The sequence below is a fragment of the Castor canadensis genome, chromosome 9, assembly GCF_047511655.1.
Source record: "Castor canadensis chromosome 9, mCasCan1.hap1v2, whole genome shotgun sequence".
Taxonomy (NCBI): domain Eukaryota; kingdom Metazoa; phylum Chordata; class Mammalia; order Rodentia; family Castoridae; genus Castor; species Castor canadensis.
In genome coordinates, this window is record NC_133394.1 from 144880639 (window position 1) to 144893827 (window position 13189).

The window sequence follows — 13189 nt, forward strand, 5'->3', positions numbered from 1 at the left end:
GCTACCTCCAAACCTGCCACAGTACCTGGTACACAGAGGTGACTAACACTTGAATCTGAAATGAATCTCTGTGTCCCAAACTTCTGAGGAAATATTCCTTTATCACAAAACTGAAGCAGATAAAGCCTTGACACTGGCAAAGAATGGGATGGCTCTGAGTACAGTATGAGCAGCTTATGGGAGACGCTCAGGGAACAATGGAAGGGTCCCAAGTATGATGGAAAGAATATGTGAGGCTTCAAGGCCTGGTCATCTGATACACCTTTGTGTAAATTTTTTAGCTGCTTTTGCCTATTATGCAGAGCTGGTAAAAGAAGATGACAGTACAGAGGGACCCTTGAGTGTGGAAAAGCTCCAGGTTTTTCCTCTAATTGCACCCTATCCCCTTCATTTCCAGTTGTCTCAATCTACTTAAGTAGTGGACTTATTAAAATACCTCTACCTTAGGAACAGATATGGGGTGTTTGCAGTACATGCCTAACCTTGGAAGGAAAATTTACCCTATCAGAGAGAGTGTGCCTGCTGGGTACAAGCTTATTTATGATGTAGTGATAATAGGATTTCATAAGGCAGGGGTGGGCAGGAAAGGGTACCAAGCATGCATTAAAGCTCTATCCATTCTTTCACCTGGTCTTAGGGTCCCTCTTAGGTTTGTTCCCTCTTTCATAAGTGTCTTAGTAGCCTCTTTCAACTTTCCTTCTATTCATTTATACAATAGATATTTGAGAGCCTACTCTGTGTCAGGCACCATGTTGGGTGTCCAGATGGGTAAAATGCTTGAGTTGAGTGTCTTAGTTTGAGTTTTTCAGAAAAAACAAATAAACAAACAAACAAAAACCAAAACCTACCTAACATGTGGGTTATTGGCAGAAGGATAAGTTGCTCCTTATAAGCAAAGAAACAGAGAAGTGAGTCAGGGAAGGGAAGGGAACTAATGAGGTATGTTTCCTTTAAAGCAGGGGGTCAGTGACCCTTCTATGTAAAGGTCTATTAGTAAATATTTGTGAGTCATAGAATCACTTGCAATTACCCATCTTTATTGTTGTAGTGGAAAGGCAGTCATAAGCAATATACAAATAAGTGAGTATGGCTATTTTTTTAGTAAAACTTTACATAAATAAATGTCTGGGTCATAGTTTGCTGGACCTGCTGGAAATATACATCTACAGATTTGTTCTACAGAGTCAAAAAGCTAGTGTATTTATCTATCAATTTCCTTCCCACAGAGGTGACAAAGCCATGTCACCTGTGCTACCCTTTACTTCCCCTGGTTTATATTGAGCATGTCCAGCCTGCCTCAGGAGTGTTGGGCATATTTCCTAGTCAAGGAACACCCTCAGCCCAAGAGGCATAGGCCCTAGGCCTTGGCAGTGTATACCATACCACCTGTAGGTGCAGACGACTTATGGGTGACATGGGGACCCATGAAATACCAAGAGCTACTGCGTAGAGGTTCCTACCTCACAATGGGATCAAGTATGACTCTTTAAAACATGAATTCATACTTTGTGTGGCCCAGAGAGCCCACAAGTACCTACCTCTTATAGAAATGCCACCAAACATAGAGAAAAATCACCAGCCAGATATTGTGCAGTTCTGGGAATAATACAGACAAAATTTCTAGCTAACATTTATTAAAATCTTAAGGTGGTAATAAGTGCTGTGCTAAGAGTTTTAGATGTCTTGACTCAACCAGAACTTTATAAGGTAGGTGTTTTTTTTTTCACATTTTATAGGAAGAGAAACTGAGATTTAGTGAGTTTACACAATTTGCTCAGTAAATTCACACTATGCATAGAAAATCAGAGGAGGAGCTGGCTTGTGAACTCTGGCATTTTTTCTCCAGTTCTAGGAATGCTGTTGAGACACTGTTTGTACCTCTTTCGTAGAGCTGCCCTAAACAAGTACCACATATTGGGTTACATAAAACAACAGAAATTAATTTTCTCATGATTCTGGAGGTTAGGAGTCTGGAATCAACGTGTTGGCAGGCCATGCTCCTCTGAAGGTGTTAGCCAAGATTCTGTCTTTACTTCTTCCTATTTTCTTGAGGTGTATATCTACCCTTGAACTAACTGTAAATGCATTCCTCTAATGTGGTCATCCACCTTTACATGGGCTTTCCCTGTAAGTTTTTTGTGTCTCTTCTTTTTTCCTTATAAAAACAGTTATATTGGATTAGAAACACACTGGAATGATCTCACCTTAATTTGATTATATCTACTAATCCTATTTCAAAATAAGGTCACATTCACAGGTACATGGTTGGAACTTGAACATATAATTTTGTAGGAAACAGTTTAACCCTTCAGTAGGCACTGTACCAGGAGCAAGGATCCTAAGACATGGATCTTCTGTAGAGCCAATCATGGTGCAAGTGTTCCATGGGAATGTTTCAGAAAAAGGATCAGATAAAGAGATAGTAATGAAAGCAGTCCCGGAGCAGTTGGATTTAGACAGTGCATTTTCTTTCAGTAGTCTGGCTCCTCTAATTTTCATATTTATCCTTGTCTTTTTTTTTTTTTTGCTACCATCATTTATTAATCCCTGAGGTTGATCATACTTTATGAATTGAAGTTTAATTCAACATAGTGGCAATTGTTACTTGTAGACAAGGACAACTTACTCTTCCATTCTCCATTTTCTTTATTTATGAAAAAGATCAAAGTGAACACATGACTTGATCTTAATTCTCACAATGCACTAGAATCATCTAGGGAGGTTTTTCAGAACTACTATGGCCTGAACAACCTCCAGAGATCCTGATTCCATTATTCTTGGTTGGATACTGGGGGCATGAATATTTTTAAAAACATTTCTAAGTTATTTTATTATGAAACCGGGCTAAAGACTACTGTGTCTTAATGTCATTGGGGTCTACCTGCCCTGCCATTCGGGGTTCTAATTAGTCATACATGTTTGCTCCCAGTTTAAAAATGCTATGGACTGAATACTTGTATCCATCCAAACTTCATGTGTTGAAATGCTAATTCTCAATGTGATATTATTTGTAAGTGGAGTCTTTGGGAGTTGACTGGCACTCGTGCTCTCAACCACATGAGGGCACAACCAAGAAGAGAGCCTTCACAGGAACCTGGCTATGTTGACACCTTGATCTTGGACTTCCCAAACTCAGGAACTACAAATAATAAATACTGGTCATTTAAGCCATTCATTTCAGGATAGTTTGTTATGGCAGTCAGAGTTGACTAAGGCAAATGGTTTCCACCAGAGATGAATTCAGGCAAGACCTGGGAGTGTCTTCTTCCTAACTGGGAATTCGTTGCTGATCCTTCCTGATCATTAACACATAGAAAGCAGACCTTGAGAGTTTCACCGAAGAAAATGATTGCAAAAATGCTCTGTTTACAGGGAGCTGTCATCAGGCCTAGGAGCAGATACAGAGATGCCAGTGTTTGGGAATTAGTGATTAATTGCTTTCCTGGCAAAGTGGGTCCTTTGATGGACCATGGCTCAGAGATCATAAAGATAACAAACTCTCCCCTTCGCAGGGCTTTGGAATCCTGGTGGTAAGAGAGCTTGGAGAAAATGACCTGGTTGGTGGCCAGGAATTATAGTGCTTACTATATGAAGAAGGCCAAAAAGGGTGTGGAAAGCTTCAATGTTTTTTTAATCATTTTTTCTTTGTCATGGCTCTAAGCCAGACTAATGTAAATCCCACCTGGGTTTAAATCCTTCCTTCATCTTCATTTTAATATAACTTTGGAGATTTTAGCTAACCTTTGAGTTTCAATTTCTTCATCTGTTAAGTGGGTAGAATAGAGGCACTTAAATAATTTGATGTGATACACATAAGGTTATATGCAATGGTGCTTGCAAAGTGCTTTGCATGGTGCCTGGAAGGTAGGTACATCTAATCAATGTTTGTTGTCATTAAGTTTTTCTTCTAATTATTATTGCCTCATGAGCCTCGTAGGTTACGAGAACAGAAACTAAAAGTCATTGGCACCAAATATGTGTGAGGTGTTGGGTAACAAATGACATACAAATAATCACATTAAATATTTACAATAAGTATATTGAGTAGATATCATTACCTTAACTTCATAGATGAGGAAGCTGAGGCCCAAGGACAGTAACTTGCCAAAGTTCACACACATGTGGGGGAGTGTGGGACACTGTTGAAAGGAAGATGGACAACTTGTAACAGGAGAAAAATGTCATAAAGAAGCAACCCAGGGTGTTGTGTGCATGGGTGTGTATATGTACATGAACACACATTGCCTCTGCTGACAGGTACCCCCATCACAGAGTTTACTTATGAATACCTTCAGTGAGACCAGAGTCTGCAGACACTGCATAAAAAGAGGCTGAAATGACAACTTGGGAATCTATTCATCCACCATCCTCCTGGGGCTTCTCATGGGCTCTGAGAGACATTTGAACTATCAAGAAATACGTCAGTGCATTTAATTCTTTGTCATAGTTCCATGACAGACTGTCCCTAAGTTAAGAACCCAAGCTTTATAGTTCTACCCACCTAGATTTAAATTTTTCCTTTACCTTCTTTTTACTGTTCTACTTAACTTTTCTGCATCTCAGTTTCTTCTTCTGTTAACTTTCTTATTCTTATATAGGTCGAACAGGAGAACTTACAATGTTGGTTTCTTGTAATACATGTAAAGTTAGATGTAATGAAGCCTGAAGGGCCCTTCCCAAATCAAATTCAGAAACCCAACAAGAGTTTCTAGAATGAAGACCAAAATTGGCCTGGTAAGATTGGAGACAGATGAAAAGCAAGGTTAGTCCCTGAATTTAGTGATTTATTATTAATGCTAGTTTTTCTTTGATCTATAGTGCTCATCCTATATGTCTTAGAAGGCCAAAGGAAGCCCACTTTCCTCTTTCTTTTTTATAGTAAGTTAATCAGAATTTTTTCACCATTCTTGCCCATAGCCTCTTGCCTCAGTGGAACAGAGAACTTTGAAGTTCTTGGTGTGGTAGGAAGGACCTGTGAATGTGTTACCTACGTAGCAAAGGGGAACTAAGGTTGCAGATGGAATTCAGGCTCAAGTCAGCTGACTTTAAGGTAAGGACAGTATCCTGTATTACCCACACAGTCCCAAGGGTCCTTTAAAATGGAAGAAGCTGGCAGAAGTCAGAGAGCCAGAGAGATGCAGCATGAGGACTGGATCTGATGTGACTGAATTTGAAGATAGAAGAGGCCATGGGGCAGGAAGTGCTAACAGCCAGGAAGCAGATTCTCCCTGGGAGCCTCTGGGAAGGAACATAGCTTGTGACACCTTGATTTCAACTTCATGGGACTGATCTATGTTGGACTTCTAACCTATAGGACCATAAGATAAAATTCTGGTGCTGTTTAAAGCTACCAAGATTGTAGTAATTTACTGTAACACTGATAGGAAACAGTCTACTTAGCATTTTACAGAGAGGCAGAAGGATAGGAAACACCAAAAGAGCTTGAGCTGAGGGAGTGAATGTGTGAAGGTGACTAGAAAAACTAAAAAAGAGGTAACCTACAGTTTCTTATACAAGGAACAAACAGCTGTTTGGGGGGTCATTGTGGAAAGTTGAAAAAGCTTACGTTTAGAACCAAATAATTTGGTTTCCAATGCTGAATTCAGTTATGTGATCTTGGGCACATTACTTAACCCCTCTGATCCTCAGTTTCCTCATCCATAAAATACCACAATACAGGACATCAGGTTTAAGGTATCCTACATCCCATCTATAACTTGTAAATTTAGATATAAAGTAACTCAGGAGTTGTTCAGAGGATCTATAACACTAAAGGGAAGTATCAGAGCAAGGAGAACAATAATGACTAGTGAATCCTACTACAGTCTTTTTTCTCTAAAGTAATCCATCAAACACTCTTAATAAATGAATCCACACTTAGTGTCAATGCATGGCATATGGTAAAACCTTTAAATTCAGGGAGTGGAATTTTGATGGGAAATGAATATTGCCCTTGAACCAAAAATCAGTAGTAGGCTTGAGGACTGAAATATTCTTTGTAAAAAATACATTTTTTTAGAAGAATATCCAAGATGGCATTTCAGGCAGGGAATCAGAAATCCTAAGCTTGGTGACTGCAGAAACCACCTTGAGACACTGGAGCTACCCTTGGGCAATTCTGATTGCTTCTAGCCAAAATAATAACTGCCATCACATTTGGTGCACATAAAATTCAAAGCCTGACCCTTAAATCAGCCTTTAACTGTATCTAACAGCTGCAAAAATCCCATGTGGCACAGCCAGCAAGGCTTGTCCCACCCTGGGAATAAAGCCTCCTGACTGTTTCTTTCTTTTTTTTTTTTTTTTCTTTTCATTTTCTCTCAACAAGCAGAAGACAGAGTATCAATCTGAATCAAACTCTGTGACATCCTGGATCCCTAACCCATGGAAATACTCCTTATGCCATGTCATTTCTACCTACTGGCCGGTTCCAAAGCTGCTTGTGTGAATCTGCAGAATAAACAGGTGGGCATCACACACCACATGGGACTCCCATACCCACCCTCTGGGAACATAATCCAGTGCAGCCCCTGGATAGACTGAACCTCCCCCAAAAAACCTGAAAAACATAAACAGTGAACTAAATCTAACATGGACAGTGGAGGTGGGGGTGGAATGCTGAACCTGCCCTGGAGAATGGGGGTGGGGCTAAGGAGCCAAACTCTCAGTGATGATCATTCAGTGAATGAATGTGGGTTAAGCAACAAAGGCTGAGAGAGGGGCTGGGGAGACAAGTCAACCACCCAGAGGAGCTGCTAGCATCCAGCAGAGGTTGGGAGAGGCACAAAGGCTAAGATCAGGGGTGGAATGACAAGGCAACCTCCCAAAGCAGGGCCAGAGGTGGATCCCAGAGCTGATCTCTTGGGACAAAGGGCAGTATCCAAAACTGAATTAACCCACCTTGCTGGGGGAGGAGATGACAAAACAAAGTTCCAGTTGAAGGGCAATGCAGATGCTTTCTAGTGAGAACAACAGCTCTGACCACCCTGCATGGCAAACTTCCCTCACCTCTGAACTAACCCTGTGGACAGAAGGTACTGACCACTTACAAACCAGTCACCTGGTGAGACCACATCAGAGCTTCTGCTTGCATGCCAATACCAGGATTGGATGCCTAAGAAATAACTCCAGAACTTTTACCAAAAAACTGAACTTTTTGTTGTTCCTGAACCTGGTGTTTTTGTTGTAGTTTTTTTCTGTATTATTAACTTCACCATCACTATTTTCTTGTGCCTATTCTTGCCCTCTTCACTTTCCCTCTTTTTCCTGTGCTACAATCCACTGTTCTCCCTCCCAACTACTCTTTCTCCCACTTCTCATCCATTATCTCCCCCTGTCTTCACCTCTTCCTCCTAACCTCCAACCTGTCACCACACTACCCCTCCCTCCTATACACTCACCACCTGCTGACTGGCCTGCTGTACCAACTCAGCCCCAGCCCCCTGCATTCCCTGACACAAGCACCCTCCACTACAACAACAGAAATACACCCAAACACACACAAGTGCCACAAAAACCAGCAGCCCCCATATTCCTTCCCCCAATCACCCACCCCTTTTCCCACCCCCTCTTTTTAGTGCCACCTTTACCAATTACCCAGATTTCTACATCTAGCCTAAAAAACATTACCCCCATAACTCGCACTGTTTATAGATATCATCACCAAGGGTTTTCTATATAATATGTAAACAACTGGTCTGGCATTGAACCTCTGAATTTGTTATTGCTAAATTACACCTCCAGGCCAGGGACAGAAAGAGCACATCAATCTAGCTAACAACCGAGTCAGTCACAACACAAAAATTAAATCAAAGGAAAGAAAGCAGGCAATTAAAACTACCAATTAGCCTATCAAGAATGTAGTTGCACAGCATCAAGTGGAGTGATGGGAAGAAAAAGAAGGGATGGAAACCCTCCTCAAAAAAATAATACAGGATTCAGTGGGAAATGAAGAAAATAGAAACCCAGTTCCTGACTCCAAAAAAGCAATGATAAATGTCACTAAGGAGCCTAGTAATACCCACAAAACAACAACAACAACAACAAAAAACCCTTAAAGGTGGTTCTTGGAAAAAATAAAGAAGATTGAGAAGCCCTTTGTAAATCTGACTAAAGTGAGGAGGGAAAAGACCCAAATTAGTAAAATCAGAAACAAAAAAGGGGAGATAACAACAAACACTGAATAAATCCAGGGAGTCATCAGAGACTACTTTGAGAAACTATATTCCAATACATTGGATAATCTTGTAGAAATGGACAAATTTCTACATACATAACCATCTAACACTGAACCAAGAGGATATTAACCCCCTAAACAGATCTATAACACATAATGAAATTGAAGCAGCAATAAAGAATCTCCCAAAAAGGAAAGTCCAGGACCTGACAATACTCTGCTAAATTCTACCAGATCTTTAAGGAAGTACTAATACCAACACTCCTTAAACTTTCCCACAAAATAGAAAGGAAAGGAACACTGCCTAACTCATTCTATGAAGCCAGCAATATACTCATTCCCAAACCAGACATGGATTCATCCAAAAGGGAGAAGCACAGGCCAATCTACTTAATGAACATTGATGGAAAATCCTCAATAAAATAATGGCAAAATGAATCCAACAATATATCAGAAACATTACTCACCATGACCAGGTCAGCTTCATCCCAGGGATGCAGGGATGTTTGGATCAATAAATGTAATACAGCACATTAACAGAAGCCAAGACAAAAACCACTTGATCATCTCAGTAGGTGCAGAAAAAGCCTTTGATAAGATTCAATACCACTTCATGATAAAAGCTCTAAGAAAACCAGGAATAGAAGGAATGTACCTCAACATTATAAAGGCTATATATGACAAATCTATAGCGAGCATTATACTTAATGGGGAAAAACTGAAACCATTTCCCCTAAAGTCAGGAATGAGACAAGGATGCCCAATCTCCTCACTCCTATTCAACATAGTTCTGGAATTCCTAGCCAGAGCAATAAGGCAAGAAGAAAAAATGAAGGGAATACAAATAGTAAAGAAATAGTCAAAGTACCCCTGTTTGAAGATGGCATGATCCTATATCTCAAAGACCCAATGACATTCATTCAGAGAGATTGAAAAATCTACCCTGAAGTTCATTTGGAAACACAAAAGACCACTAATAGCCAAGGCAATACTGAGCAAAAAGAGCTACACTGGAGGTATCACAACACCCAACTTCAAAATATAACTACAGAGCCATAGCAATAAAACCAGCAAGGTACTGGCACAAAAAAAGATATGAAGACCAGTGGAACAGAATAGAGGACCCAGATATGAATCCACACAGCTACACCAACCTTATTTTTGACAAAGGTGCCAAAAACATACAATGGAGAAAAGAAAACCTCTTCAACAAATATTGCTGGGAAAAGTGGTTATGCATCTGCAGAAAACTGAAACAAGATCCATGCCTATCACCCTGTACTAATACCAACTCAAAGTGGATCAAGGACCTTAATATAAGACCTGAAACCTTGCAGTTAGTACAGGAGAGAGCAGGGAATATTTTGGAAGCAATAGGCATAGGCAAGGACTTCCTCAGTAGAACTCCAACATTCCAGCAACTAAGAGAAAGGGTGGACAAATGGGATTACATGAAATTAAAAAGCTCTGTAAAACAAAAGAAATGCTCTCTAAACTGAAGAGACCACCCACAGAGTGGGAGAAAACATTTGCTAACTATACATCAGACAAAGGACTGATAATAGAATATGCAGGGAGCTCAAAAAACTAAACTCTCCAAAAATCAATGAACCAATAAAGAAGTGGGCAAATGAACTAAACAGAACTTTTTCAAAGGAAGAAGTCCAAATAGCCAAAAAACACATGAAAAAGTGCTCACTATCTCTGGCCATAAAGGAATTGCAAATTAAATCCACACTAAGATTCTAATGTACTCCTGTTAGAATAGCTATCATCAAGAACACCACCAACAACAAATACTGGTGAGGATGCAGGGAAAAAGGAACCCTCATACACTGCTGGTGGGAATGTAAGCTTGTACAACCACTTTGGAAAACAATATGGAGGCTTCTGAAAAAACTAAACATAGATCTGCCATATGATCCAGCGATACCACTCCTAAGGATATACCTGAAGGAATGTGACTCAGGTTATTACAAAGGCACCTGCACAGCCATGTTTATTGCAGCTCTATTTGCAGTTGCCAAGCTATGGAAAGAGCCAAGATGCCCCACTACTGACAAATGTATTAAGAAAATGTGGTATTTATATACAATGGAATTTTACTCAGTCACAAAGAAGAATGAAATTTTGTCATTTGCAAGTAAATAGATGGAGCTGGAGAACATCATCTTAAGCAAAATTAGCCAGGCTCAGAAGGCCCAAAATTTCATGTTTTCTCTCATATGTGGATTGTAGACCTAAAACAAATGCAGAAATATTATTGGACATGGATCACATACAAAGGGAGAATGTGCACGGTAGGAATAGGGAAAGGGAAGGAAACTTAAAACTTGAATGTGATTGATGTGCTCACTGTAGAGGAGTGAATATAGTAATCGTAAACTGGCAGAGGCCACTATGAAAAGGGGACTTGGAAATAGTGAAGAAGACTGGTAGAGATGAAACAATTTGGGTTGTAATGCACATGTGCATGGAAGCAATGCTAGGAATCTCTCTGTATAGCTATCCTTATCTCAAGCCAGCAAAAACGCTATGTCTTTCTTATTATCTCTTATGTTTTCTCTTCAACAAAATCAGAGAACAAAAGCATGAAAAGGGTTCTCCCTGGAAGCGGGAGTGGGGGTAGGGGGGGAGGTGGCCAAATCACATATACATGTGTGAGTAAATGTAAAAATGATAAAATAAAAAAATACATTTTTAAAGGAGTCTCTGGCCCTCTCTTTTGAACTTCAATTTTATTCCTTAGCCAACCAACCAACTCTTATTGTTTCCTATGTCTATGTTATGTCCAGCAATGACCCTTATGTATAGGGTATTTAGCACGTTCTACATATGTACATTTGCTTTAAAATCAGCATCCCCAGTCTGACCTAATTAGTGTTTCATCTCTGCCCCCAAATTTGCTTTTCCTGTGATGCTCATCTAATTGATTGGCATGATCTCTTGTCCAGTCACCAAATCTGACACTTGGAGTCACCAGTTCCTGTGGGGATGGGATATCTCCTAGCCATCTTCCTACCTGGCCTTTCCACTTCTGTTCATGTTCTCATTATGCTTTTGTATTTTATTTTTCTTACCTAGAGGAAGGAAAAAGTGCCATAGCTTCTTTCTTTGTTTTGTCCCCATTCCAGCTCTAATCGTTTCACCCAAGCCACAGCACGACCTATCTAAATTAGTAGTTTAGCCATGTTACTTTCTTATTCTAAAGTCTTTCAATAGCTCTTTGATGACCATGTGAAGGACTGAATTTTGTCCCCCTATGATTTGTAAACGGAAGTCTTAAATTTCAATGTGACTATATTTTAAGATAGGGCATTTGGGAGGAAATTAAGGTTAAATGAGCTCATAAGGGTGGGGTCCTGACTTGGTAAGATTGGTGTCCTTATAAGAAGAAACACCAGAAAGTTCACTCTCTACCACTTGAACCATTTCCCCAGCCCAGAAAGTTTGTTCTTTATGCCATAAGAGGATACTGTCAGAGGTGGCTAAGCCAGAATAGAACCCTCTCAGAAACTGATCCTGCCAGATCTTGATTGGGGATTTCTAACCTCTAGTACTATGAGAACATAAATTTTTGTTGTTTAAGCAACCTGCCTGTGATATTTTCTTATAGTAGCCTGAGCAAACAAACAAAATGAAATGGTCATAGCATGGAAGATTCTTTTCTTTCTAAGCCTATCTACCTGACAAGTTATCCATAACCCTGCACTTTGACAACTTATTAAGTTTCCCAACTCACAAGCTTTGTGTGGACAGTGACTCTCCCTTTGCCAGGAATAGCCTGCTTGGATTCCTTTCATCTTTCCTGGTTTCTTTTGATGTATGTGGTTAAAATTCCATTTTGTGCTCCTTAATTCTTGGCAGGAGCATGTTTCATAATAAAATATATTTATTCTTTGTCCTGTTTCCCATTCAACATATTAAGAGGCCCAGAGCGGGATTCTGTCCTATCCCTTGTCATAGTTTGGATCCTAAATTTCCCCTATGTATTAAAGACTTGGTCTCCAGTTTAGTGCAACTGTGAAGTGGTAAAACTTTTAAGAGATGGGCCTAGAGTTTAGGTCATTGTGGATGCACCCTGAAGAGAATGGTGGGACCCAGGCCCTTCCTCTTCCTCTTTTTTGCTTTTCAGCAATGAGGCAACCAGTTTTGCTCACCATGTAGTTCTGTCATGATGCTCACCATGTAGTTCTGCCATGTGTACTGCCTCTCCTCAGAGCCAGTTGCTCATGGATTAGAACACCTGAAACCATAAGCCAAAAGAAACCTCTAGTCTTTTTTTGGTGTGAAGAGGGTTCAGGACTTTGGGAATATTAAGAAGGCACTCTATCTCTGAGACAAATCCCCAGCCCACCTTTACTCTTTATAAGTTACTTAACTCAGATATTTATTACACTAATAGAAAGCTCAATAGCACAACTTTGTCATATCTGTGGATCTCAGAACAGATCCTGGCACCTTGTAAGTCTTGGAGACTTGTAGAATGGATAAATCTGTGAATGGACAGCACATCAAGGAAAGTTTCCATTTACTCTTGGGAAAATCCTAAATCTCCAACATGGACTGATATATCTGCAACCTCACTTAATTCTACCTGTCTTGGCACAAGTCACAGGACTTACTAATTCATTCCATGCCACTTCCTGGCTTAGGGACTTTGTGCATTCTCTTCTCTCCACCTGAAATGTACCCCACCCACTGTAACCCTAACATGTGGAGGAACTTCCTGTCTTTCAACTTATGGCTAAATGAGTGCCCATGGAAGGTTTTCTTGACCCTAGACAAAATCGCTTTTCCTGCCCTTCATTCACACAGCACCTTCTGTTTGCTTCCAAATACTCACTCCAATGTACTGTTATATGCTTACATGATTATGGAATTAAATTTAAGCTTCTTGATTAGGCATCAAGGTCACTGAGAGCAGGAAGGGTTTTTTTGCTTGCTTATTTGTTTTGTCTTCATCTCTCTCTCTCTCTCTCTCTCCCCGTCTAGTGTAAATGGTATATAACT

At 40.1% G+C, this 13189-nt stretch overlaps 1 long non-coding RNA gene across 3 annotated transcripts in view; it reads left to right on the forward strand.

Moving 5' to 3' along the window:
• LOC141411008 (uncharacterized) overlaps window positions 1-13189 on the forward strand; it is an 88393-nt gene that overhangs the window by 20748 nt on the left and 54456 nt on the right. For 2 of the 3 annotated variants that reach the window (XR_012435870.1, XR_012435868.1), the window contains exons 2-3: window positions 4918-5050; window positions 6332-6465. This is a non-coding gene — a long non-coding RNA (uncharacterized lncRNA). Of the gene's footprint in view, window positions 1-3965; window positions 4763-4917; window positions 5051-6331; window positions 6466-13189 lie in introns of those variants that run through there. The other variant, XR_012435869.1, reaches the window with a different exon arrangement.